This window comes from Protopterus annectens, chromosome 12.part0, assembly GCF_019279795.1.
Source record: "Protopterus annectens isolate FY-2018-M chromosome 12.part0, PAN1.0, whole genome shotgun sequence".
Taxonomy (NCBI): Eukaryota; Metazoa; Chordata; order Ceratodontiformes; family Protopteridae; genus Protopterus; species Protopterus annectens.
Window position 1 is genome coordinate 1,577,636,402 of NC_056746.1, and position 12,318 is coordinate 1,577,648,719.

At 39.7% G+C, this 12,318-nt stretch overlaps 1 protein-coding gene across 1 annotated transcript in view; it reads right to left on the reverse strand.

Annotated features, from left to right (window-relative positions):
- LOC122816310 (proton channel OTOP3-like) overlaps positions 1–12,318 on the reverse strand; it is a 256,108-nt gene that overhangs the window by 110,065 nt on the left and 133,725 nt on the right. The gene's annotated exons all lie outside the window — the stretch shown is intronic.

Sequence of the window (12,318 nt, forward strand, 5' to 3'; positions counted from 1 at the left end):
GCCAAAATCAGAAGGAGCAACTCTCTAAAAGGCAAGAACTCACTTGGAGGACTAATTAAGTCTAACAAGGCCAATTACGAAGTCAGGATAGCCTCTCAGGCTAAAGACAACCACAAGCCTTCTTCAGCTATGTCCACAACCTTAAAGGTAATACATAGCAGTGTGTTGAACTGGTAGTAAATAGCACCACCTTCACTGAGGAGGGTGAACAGTGATTCTCCTAGCTGAGACATTCATCTCTAACTTCAACCTTAACTACACCCCTGCTACCTCCTGTGAAATCCCTTCTAACATATCCCACTTAACAATCAGTAGGGAGCAGGTCCTACCAGCACTCACCAAGGCCAAGTGCCTCAGTGGATCCCCAACAATATTCCAGGATGCTTCCTAAATAGTTTAAAACAAGACCTACAAAACAGATTATGTACCAGGGAGATGGAGGAGTGCAACAGTTATTCCTCTTCACAAGGGTGGACCATCAACCAAAACTGGGAACTACAGATCCATCAGCCCGACAAGTCTAATATGCAAAGCCATGGAACAAATTAATAAGGAAATGATCAGTAAAGACACTGGCAACCTACCAACACTGGACCCATCCCACTTTGGCTTTTTCAAGGGAAGGTCTTGCCTACTTAACCTGGTAAACGTCTTTTAGAATCTCACCAAGGCAATGGATGAGGGGAAAATGGTGTATACTGCCTATCTTGACCTAGCTAATGCATTCAATACAATACTCCACTCAGGTATTGTTGACAAACTCACTGAACTAGACATAAAAGTCTACATAACTCACTGGATTGCCAGCTAGCTCATAGACAGTACCCAAGAAAGTAGGATCGGTGAGGCTACCTCCACCAAGAGACTGGTCACTAGTGGAATACCCAAGGGGTCTGTGTTGGGCCTGCTCCTGTTTAGCATCTACTTGTCAGAAGTAATGGCTAATGCCAAAGGCCTCTGGCTCACCAACTTTGCAGATGACTGTAAATTGGGAGCTATGATCGAATCCCTCCATGACACCAACATCTTATAAGAGGGTCTAACACAAACAAATGACTGTTGTGAAACCACAGAATAAAACTCTGCCATCAGTGCATTATAGCGTCCTTTGGGAAGCTGTCCACTCAGATTAATTATTGCTTGATAAAACAGCCTTAAGAGTTGACCTGGTAGTTCAGTTAAGTAGGTAGATGTACAAGTGTTCTTATTCTAACATTATAGAACATTAGAGCAAGGGCATTCATCCATCTGCCTACTTAACTGAATAAACTACTTGAAACATCAACAAAGCATCTTTACTCCTCCCACAGAGAGAGCATCAGAGGGACAGTCTCCTATATCTGCTACCTAAAGTGATTTTTATCTGGACTAGTTCTTTGCACTCTGTTTCTTGTTAGACATATCTCCCGAATTGCATTATTTTCCAGATTCCATTCCTTCATTTTTATGCTTTTTACTACCAATACAGAATTCAAAGTTTTGCTATCTATATACCAAACTTGCTCAAATCAAACTAAAGTATAAAAAATCTCCTTGATTGTATATATATATATATATATATATATATATATATATATATGCCACTGTATAGAAATTTTCTGTCATTCGTTGATTATGTGTTGTCATATAAAGACATGGAGCTCTGATTGTATATATGCCTCTGTATAGAAATTGTTTTTGTCATTTGTTGTATTTGTACGGTTATGTTATGGAGCTTTTCTACCCGGGCCTCCGCTGTAAATGGACCTTGTTCCAGTCGGACTTTCCTGGTAAACAAATGTAAAATAAAATAAATAAATAGTCCTGTAATTCTCTCAATCACAGGTGGGATACCAGATTTGACTCGAGCCTTCTGGATTACCTCTGTTTTTTTCTATAAGTAAGGGTATGGCATCCATGTCCAAGGAAGTAATATTTCCACTTTACATGACCCTTATCAGCTCCATCATTGAATACAGTGCCCCCTTTGGCATGTACCTAACCAGGCATGTTTAACAGTTGGAATGACCACAAAGGTTTCTCATCAGAAAAAGTCCAAGGTGTGAACACCTTTTCAGACTGAGATCACCTTAAGGTCCTATCTCTGTACTCAATCTCCTCCAGTTTACTGAGAGGTGATCTATGCCTGGCATATAAGATGTCCAGAGATTCGGTCCTGATGGAGCTTTTACACATCTGCAAAATGAACATCACCAGAAATACTACATCCAAGGACATAAGTAGAACATGCAGGAGAGACCACTATGTGTCTCAAAAGATCCCTGTACTATGGAATATGATCCCTATCAATGTGAAACAGTGTTCATCCCTGACCATGTTCTAACAGAACCTTGACCATTAGAGGGGAAATCATAAATTCATTCCAGTCTGAACCCCATGTCTCTGATGGACAGAGGCAAATAGTAAGTAAAACATTCACCTACTAATGTACCCCTCCCACACAAAATCCTTAGCTACCTCCTTACTAACATACCCCTCCAAAAAAAGATGCCCTAAGTACTTGTGGACAAAATTGGGGTGAGCTGTGTTGTTAGCCTAGTTAATTCCTATAAACTTATATACATATGAATCTACTGTAGTTTAAAAAAGGAGATTGTGGTTTATTCTGTATTGGTATAAAATGGTTAAGTTTCATCAAAGGCTTGCTGCTTTGAGAATATTACTGCAGCCATGGAAGAGAGGCTGACCCTACTTATACCCTACCTGAATCTGGCCAAATCTTCTGATATGTTTCGCAGTGCAGGAAGTATGAACAATGAGCAGCTATGTGATGCAGTCATTTATAGCTTTTTAAATGCCAGTATCCAGTAGATGTGGTTGGGTGAGGCACGGTATCGGAACCAAGTGGGTTGACCAGGATAATCCTGGACCCATCCCACAGCTTGCGGAGTTCAGTATTTTGTGGTCATAAGAATTTAGGCCTCTAAAGAGCACTTTGAATAATATCCATTCTTAATTACTGACTACAACCTGCATTTCATTGTCAAAAATACAGCACAACACATTATAATTTGGATAAAAGACAGCCCTTTACAAATATACCACTGAAGGTAATCCCTTAAAATCAAACAGTGTTGTCAGGGATTCCTTGCACTTTTGATGAGAGAATGGAGTCCAGAGGACCAGACTATTGCAGGATTTCCATTTTCTTTTTTTGGAAAGTTGGGCTGATCAAAACCTCCTTCCAACCCTAGATCAATCAGAGGCAAACAAAGTTAAAAGGTTCAGTGAAGTATTCTAATAAGATCGACATAAAAACAACAATCCCACAGGAGATACATATAGAAAGGACCTGACGGCTCACAGAGACACGATCTTTAGTCATTTCCAGGTCATAAAGTGACATCCATTGACTATCACATGAAGTCATGAGTCCTGTCTCCCCTCTGCCAGCCAGCAAGATCTGTATTCCGGTCCAAGTCACACACTGGCACCCCTTCCTTGCACAGGAGGTCAAAAGCCCCAAGATGGTTCACTAAGCGGACCACTGTGGTCATTGTTGTCATCCCCTGTGACATGCCTCATCCCTTATTTTTGTCTTGTGCCCCATGTGATTTGTGTTGATAGCATTGTTATATTGTGCCCTTTGTCACATATGCAAATGATGAAGACTGTGATACATACACCATGTTGCAATGAAGTAATGCACATTGTGACCACACCATGCAATGCCCAGCATATCCTGGTGGGCTGATGTATGTCTTTCATGATAATTGGACATTGACATTGCATGCTTCATGTTTATCCTGTGTAACACTGTCACTTTACAATTTTCATGGCCCATTGTTGTCAACCACTTGTCTCCTGTTCACTGGTGCTGCCACTTGCTGAGCCTGTCACTGCTAGGGGACACTTCCAGCAAGTACATATTCATGTCACTTTCCTCTCCCAGTGCTGCTGTGGTGTCATGAGCAGGGCCTAATAGACACATGTCATGGGCTGACAAACTTGTTTCCAATGGATTATGTTGTACAGCATGCACACTCAACAACCAGTTTATTGACTGTGCAAAGGCAAGTATTGCAGTTCTCCTCCAGGTGCATCAAGGCAGCAGCAGCAGCATGCCTTCAGGACTGCAGAAATATCTTCTGTTACATTATGTGTCTCAGCAAAGGCAGTTTTGTTTGCCATTTCAGGCACTGTTCCAGGATGACAGATAGAAATTATTAGCTAGGGCTCCAGGGGTCATCCAGCATCATCTTTAAAATTAAAAGAAAACAAAAAACGTTTCCTAGGAAGGATATTGCCTGCACTTTAATAATCATTTAGTCTGCACTCTGAGCCTGCACTTACTAACCAGATGGCCGTGGGGGAAGTCATCATGATGGAAATTACAATAAGAGTTCAGACATGGTGAATGTGCAGTGCCAGATTGCCACATACACACAATGGAGATGATTCCCTCATTGCAGACTACCTGACAGAGAATAACAGCCTTTCCTATTCACACACATCTGTGATCTAGCCAGGTAGGGCCTTTCTTGCTACACATGTGCACTCTATGGTATCTAGTACCTGTGGGAAGAATGCAGTGTTAAGTGTGATGGCTCTGTCCTCTGCTATCTTGGGAATCCAGGCATGCTGTTCCACATGCAGAAGCATAATGTGAAGTAACTTGTTAAATATTTGTGAGTCAGATGTCTGCACTATATCTGCCATTTTCCCAGTTAGTTAGTGAAAGGTACCAGGAACTAGGATGGTAAGTGCTACACATAACTCTATCTCCACAGTCTCCATGTGGATAAGAACAACTTGCATTCTCTAGACTCAGTATGTGGAAGTTCAGGTATGCCAGATTACTTAGCATACTAGGATCCACAAAGAAACAGTGAATTGTTAGCTGGTAAATCAGGTTGTAGTATGTAAGACATGGATGGAATCTATGTAGTAGCAGTGGTCCAACTTAACAGATCACACAGATGGCACCCAAAATGAAAAAGTGCTGCTAAGTACAGAACACCCCCTCTCCTATAATCTTTATGCCTTGCAATATGCACATTTTTACACTGTGGTGCTGATAGTTACACAAGGTGATGGATAAACATCTATGAGTCATGGCAATATTTCATTATTGCCTGACTCGATTGTGCTACTTCATTTTCAACTCTTTAATCTCTGTTTGCATGCAGTGCAGAAGTCCTTGTGCATATCACTGCAGCGCTGAACAACTTATGTTTTCAAATTGCTAACACCCAGTAGTCAGTGTTGGGAGGGTGGCCTAATGGTTAAGGTGCTTACCTTACAAGCACAAGGTTCAGGGTTTGAGTCTCATAAGGGATAATTGGCTAGGCTTAAAATGACTTGCAAGGGCAGTTAGCCTAGTACTAATCTATGAACTTATGCATACTGATACAGTGTACTGTAGAAACTGTTAATAAATCCCAGACCAAGTCAATCCATTTCTCATCATTGTCCATTTATAGAACTGCTTTTATACCAAAATATAAATTCCACAGATTGTTAACCCTATGAACAGATATTCAGAAAACTACATTCCAACATATAACTGCACACCTGCAACTTCATAGCAGGTTGAACTAAAATATTTGCTTCTTATAAGCTAAAGGTCTTAGAGCACAGGCCAATGTTCATTTACAGTACGGTGCTGAGGTGAAATAATGTTAAAACACATGCTCATATTTAAAGGAGTTTGGCTTTTTCTGTCTGTGCTTGTATATTTTAAAATAAAGTAAAAGTGCCAATAGTAAATGCAGTGAATGTACGTAAGCCGCGGTGGTGCAGCGATAGTGTTGTTGCCTCACAGCAAGAGGTTCTCCCATTCAATTCTCGGCTGGAGTGCCTTCTGTGTGGAGTCTGCATGTCCTCCCTGTGGTTGAGTGGCATTCGAAAGACATGTGTGAATGGGCTTGCCTTCGTTGAAGGTTGGGCGTCAGGCTGGCACCTCGGCACCATAAAAATTGACTGCCAATCATTTGCGGACCGGAGTTCCGCTGTGGCGACCCTTAACTGGGAAAAGCCAAAAGAAAAACAAGTAAATGCAGTGAATGTGCTCAGAGTAGTAGAGAATCATCAGACAACCTATGTAGAAATTTAATTTTTGAAAAACAGTATATAGATCAAGAAACTGATCTCTTTGGAAAAATAAGCCTCTGAGGAAGTGAGAAAATATAAACAACAAAACCCAGAGATATTTGAAAAATATAAAAAAGAAATATGGACATGGGAAAGAAAGAGAGATTTGATATGGTGCAATATTTATGCAAAGGAAAAGCCAAGTTAACTAATATACAGAAGGCAGTTTCAAAGATATATGAAGAAAAATAGAGGCAAAGGTATCCAGATATGGAAAATTTCACAATAAAAAGACTAAAAGCACAAAGATTTAATGTAGAAAAGACGATTAGTAAAGTAGAAGTTAAAGAAATGGAAGTTGAAGTTATGGAGTGCCTGTGAAGTGAAGGATTTAATGTAGAAGGTCTAAAACAGACTACATCACAACATGATGGAGTGAGTCCCCAGAATAAGGAAAAGCAAGAAGACCAGGAGACATGAGAAGAAGAAATATGGATGGGGGATAGGAAAAGAGATTTAATATGGTGTAATATTTATGCAAAGGAGAAAGCAAAACTAACCAATACAAACAGAGCAGCACCAAATATATTTGAAGAAAAATATAGGCAAAGGAATCCGGATATGGAAAACTTTACAATACAAAAAAATAAGAAGACTAAGAGAAAAAGTAGGAAAAGAGATTAGTAATGGAGAAGTCAAAGAAATAGAAATTGAGGTAATGGAACAGCTGCAAAGAGAAGGATTCAGTGTAGAAAATCAAATGCAGAAAGCACCACGACAGGATAGAGCAATGGATATCCTAATTAAGGGGAAGCCAGTGGAACAGGAAGCAACAGGTCAGGTGACATATCAACATATTTTGGAGCCTTCCACAGGAAAGCACTATAAAAGTTCACTTGAAGCTAGACAGGAAGGAACGGAACAGGAAACTGTGGAAACTCTGATGCAGTCAATGTTGAGGAGTGATAGGCCAGTGAGTTTCCATATGACAAAATAACAGATGACACAGGATGACATTGAAGAGAATGTGCCACAAGAAGATGTTATAGAACTTTCTACAGAATGCCCGCAGGAAATGGAAAACAAGGGATGTGCCCTTAGTATGGAAAAAAAGGAGTTAAGAGAAGAGTTGCTTGATTTAATAGACAGATATATCAAGATCAATGAGAGAAATAGACTGCAGAAGGTTAATAAAACCCCAAAAGTCAGAAGCTTAATAAAACAAATGAACACAGTAATTAGGACTGTCCACAGAGATCCATGCGATATAACAGAAGTAAACAGAATATATTACTGTGCTGCTAAATTAATAACTGATAAAGTTCTACCACAGGAACATAGGGTAGCGAGGGAAAAGGGGGGGGGGGTGAAAGTGAATACCATCATGGAAATATAGAATAGAGAAAACGATAAAGCAGTTAAGACAAGAAGTATCATTGTTAGAAGATTATAGAAGAGGGAACAGATCAACAAAAATATTAAGAAAGATAGATGTGATAAAAGCAGTGCACAATATTAGGACAGACCAGGATCTATTATAGCAATAACCCACGCCTGGGTGTGGGTAATGCTGGATTTACCCATGGTTGGTGTGGTTTGGTCATGACAACCGAACCTTTTTCCATTACTATAACTCCGATTTACAACATGCATGCTTACCAATCAGCGTGCACGTTTTGGAATATTAATGGGGGGTCATTGTATAATATGCACTATTGGAGATAACAAACTAAAAATTTCAAAATAGGTGGAAAGACTCAGAAGATATGAAGATAAATATAAGGGAAAAGCACAAAATAAGCAATTTACTGATGACCCAAAAAAGTTTTATAGAGAATTGGGAAATAAGGTAAAAGGAATTGATAGACCACCAAAAAAAGATGAAGTAGATACATTTTGGAGAAGTATCTATGAAGATCCTGTGGAACATAACAAAGATACTAAATAGACAGAAGAAGTAAAAGAAAGAATAAGAAGTTTAAAGATACAGGATATGAAATGGGCTGAAAGAACAGCCAGAGAGAATGAAACAAAGTTGAGAAAAGCCTATAATTGGAAAACCCCAGGCCCAGATGCAGTACCTAACTTTTGGTTTAAAGGATTAACTTCTTTACACGAGGATCTAGCCATGAGTAAGAACTATTTATATGCACACCCCGAACAGACCGCACTGGTTAACAACAGGAAAAACAATGCTCTTACTTAAGAGTGAACCTGCAAGCTACCCTAAAAATTATAGACCAATAACTTGTCTTCCAATGACATATAAACTATGCATGGGGATTGACGCCGACAGAGTGTATAGTCATTTAGAAGAAAACTCAATTATGACAGTAGAACAAAAGGGCAATAAAAGAAAGTCATATGGAATAAAGGATCATTTGCTGTTAAATAAAGTTATAGTGGAAAATTGTAAGAAAGGGAAGAATCTAAGTATAAGTTCATAGCTTCATAGGTAGGTACTAGGCTATCTGCCCGAAGGCATTTATAAGCCTAGCCAGAATGTGTTAGCTTTCGCCGCCCCCTTAGATTAGTTTCCTGTGCCTCTGTCCAGCAGAGCCACTGAAGTGATCCCCGGGGTAAACTTTCTGTTTCCCATCCACTCGTCAAGGTTTCTTTTGAAGAGTGTTAGTGAGGAGCTCTGCCTAATGTAGATTGGAATCTTGTTCCAAAGCATGAGAAGTCTCTGGGACAGGAATCTATCCATCCAGCACATCCTATTTATTGTTGTGGTGTGGTTTAGATCCCTAGAGCGTGTGGCTCGAGGGGATAAGGTTTTCTTTAGGTTGTGCATGTCCATCAATTCTGGGTTGGACATGGCCTTGTATGTCAGGCAGAGATCACCTCTGAGTAGGCGGTATGCAACCGAGTACAGCTGGAGTTTCTTCAGTCGAGCTGCATTAGGCCAGTGATCCTCTTGGTGAGGTACTTCTGTGGTCTTTCCAGCTGTTGCAGGTGCCTTGTAAGGTACATCCCAAGTGGGGCGTTGTACTCTATGATGGGTCTGATGTCTGATGAGTAGAGGGGCACAATGACCTCTTTTGATCTGGATGCAAACCCTTTTGTGATTAGGTGGGCCATGTAGAAGGATTTTATAACCAGTTTGGCAATGTGATTATCAAAGGTGAGATTACTATCTACTTGGGTCCCCAGATCCCTTATTATGTCTTCCATGTTTAGGGGACTATCACCTATGTGGTAGTTTGTGGGTACTTTGTTTTTTCCAAAGGGGATGACTATGCACTTTTTGGCATTTAGCTTGAGGCCATGAATTTGATACCAGGTATCTGTCTCAGTGAGACCCTTTTGGAGGATGTCTGTGTCAGCTGGAGAGTCAGTTATAGCCTCTAGTTTACAGTCGTCTGTGAATGAGCCCTGGGGAATGCCACTTGTAACCGGTTTAGAGTTGGACCTAGCTCCCGCAACTCTCACCATGTGGGTTCTGTCCATGAGTCAGTTGGCAACCCATCTTGTGACGTAGGGGTTTATGTTCAGGCTGGTGAGCTTGTCTATAATACCAGAATGGGGAATGGTGTCGAAGGCCTTTATGAGGTCTAGGTAGGTTGTGTTTACCACCTTTCCCTCGTCTATAGCCTTAGTAACTGTCTCAAAGAAGTCCACCAGGTTTAGGAGGCATGATCTGCCCTTAACAAAGCCGAACTCGGTGGGGTCCAGTGTTTGAAGGTTCCCAATGTCTCTGTTAATGGGTTCCATGATGATGCACTCCATAGACTTGCAGACCAAGCTAGTCAGGCTTATAGGGCGATATGGCATGGATTGACTATAAAAAAGCATCTGAATGTATCCCACATTCATGGATAAAAGAGTGCTTAAAAATGTATAAGGTACATTCTACATTAATTGATTACATTACAGTAACCATGAAACAGTGGCAGACCACTTTGCAATTAAGCCATGATAAAGGACAGATTATTATCCCAGGGATAAAAATCCAAAGGGGGATATTCCAGGGCGACTCCCTGTCACCATTGCTATTTTGCCTTGCCATTAATCCATTAAGCTGTTTACTTAACAGCTTAGGTCATGGCTATAATTTGGCTTCTAGAAAACAACAAAGTCTAATGACTTCTCATCTTCTCTTTGTCAATGATTTAAAATTGTATAGCTCATCAGATGATGAACTGAAAGCACAACTGCAGGTTGTCAAAACTTTTACAGATGATATTACCACATCCCAAAGACATGCTGTAGGTTGATTGGATACTCTAAATTGGCCCTAGGTGTGAGTGCATGCATGTGTGTGTCTTCTGTGGAAGGTTGGGTGCCGGACTGGCAACTCAACACCGTAAAACTCCACTGCCAATCATGAATGGACAGATGATCCGCTGTGGTTACCCCTAACCAGGAAAAGCTGAAAGAAGAAGAAGAAGATTGGAATGTCATTTAGTCTTGATAAATGTGCAAAAGCAACCTTTAAAAAAAGGAAAATTGCAGCACCAGGAAAACATCAGTTTGGGACAAGAATGTGATATAAAAGAACTTGAGCAAGAGGGGATGTATAAATACTTGGGAACTGATGAAGGATTAGCAATAAAACATGAACAAATGCGAATAAAGCTTAGTAAGGAGTACTTTAAAAGACTTAAATTAATCCTGAAAACAGCATTGACACCTAGGAATAAGATCCAAGCTATAAATCAGTTTGCTCTTCCTGTCCTAGCTTATAGTTTTGGAGTGATTGACTGGCCCCAAAAAGTGTTGGACAGATTGGATATTAAAAGAAGAAGGATGCTTCATGCTCACCAAATGATTTATAAAAATAAGTGTATACCAAGATTATATATTCCCTGTTCTGAAGGAGGGATGGGCCTCCTTGAAATTGATTACATGTATAGATCTGCAACTGTGGGACTCCACACATATCTACTGACCTCACAATATCCAAATGTGGTGAAAGTTTTGAAACATGAGGAGAATAAATCTAAGATGACATCTCTGCTTAATTTAGCAGAAGTATATCGACATCAAGGAGGAATGGACATCAAACCAGAAGTGGATAAAAACCAGGCGGCAACTGAATGTGCTAAAAAAATAAAAGAAAGAATATAAGGTGAAGGACCAGATGAGCACGCAAGAAATGTGGAAAAAACATAAATATAGTTGCAGGTATAGAAAACTTCTGGAAGAGCCTCATGTTGATCAAGAACAAATGCAGGAATGGTTAAGGAGAGGTGAATTTACATCAAGAAAAGAAAAGCGAGTACAACTTTGTTACAGTTGACGTTGTCGACTTATACACTTCTATACCTCATTTGGAGGCTATAGAGTGGTTGGAGCTATTATTGTCTGAATTAAAAGCTCCAAGAGATGTTATCAATAACATTACAGAACTTTTAGATATAGTCCTGTCCTCTAATTTTTTTGTTTTTGGTAAAGAATTCTATATCCAGAAACAGGGTGTTGCCATGGGGTCTCCCTGTGGAGCCATTGTTGCCAACTTGTTCATGGCACACTGGGAGAGAAAATTTGTCCTAAACAATCCATCATGTAAAAATAGGATATGTTTTTATACCAGATTCCTTGATGACATTTTTATTCTGTTCAAGGGCAATGAAGAAGAGGCACGGCTGTTGATAGAATACTTTAATAGCACAACAACATTCCTAAGGTTTACTTCCAAGTTTGATACTTCTGAGATTGATTATTTGGATGTTAAACTAAAGAAAGATATTGGGAATAATAGATTCATTTCATCTATTTTCCGTAAGGACACTTACATTAATTCATTCCTACACTACTCAAATGCCCACCCATACAAACTAAAAAAAGCCATTATTAAAGGGCAATTAATTAGGGCAGTTAGGATGTGTAGTGAACTTCAAGGTTTTGAGGAAGAATGTATGGTCCTTAGGGAATTTTTCTTAGACAGGGGTTACCCACCCTTAGTTATAGAGGAAATGATATTAGAAGTTTCCAATAAAAGAAGGAATGGAATACTGTCCCCCTTAATTCTTGACCATGGACCCGTTAATGGTAGCCAACAAGAGATGTTAACTGAAGGGGCAAATATAGTTCTTGTTCCTGTTACAGGGATTGAGGAACCTAGAAGGGACTTTTCTTTGTCCTTTTCTACTGTTTTTAGTTTGAGTTCTAAAGAAATATCAGATATTGTTGTCAAAAACTGGTATTTCATTACTAATAATTCCTTTTTGATTGAGAAACTTGGTGATAAACCAAAGTTCACATTTAGGAGAGGTCACAATATTAAGGAATTATTGCAAACAAAGGCACCAGTACAAGCTTTCCAAAAAACAAAAGGATGTT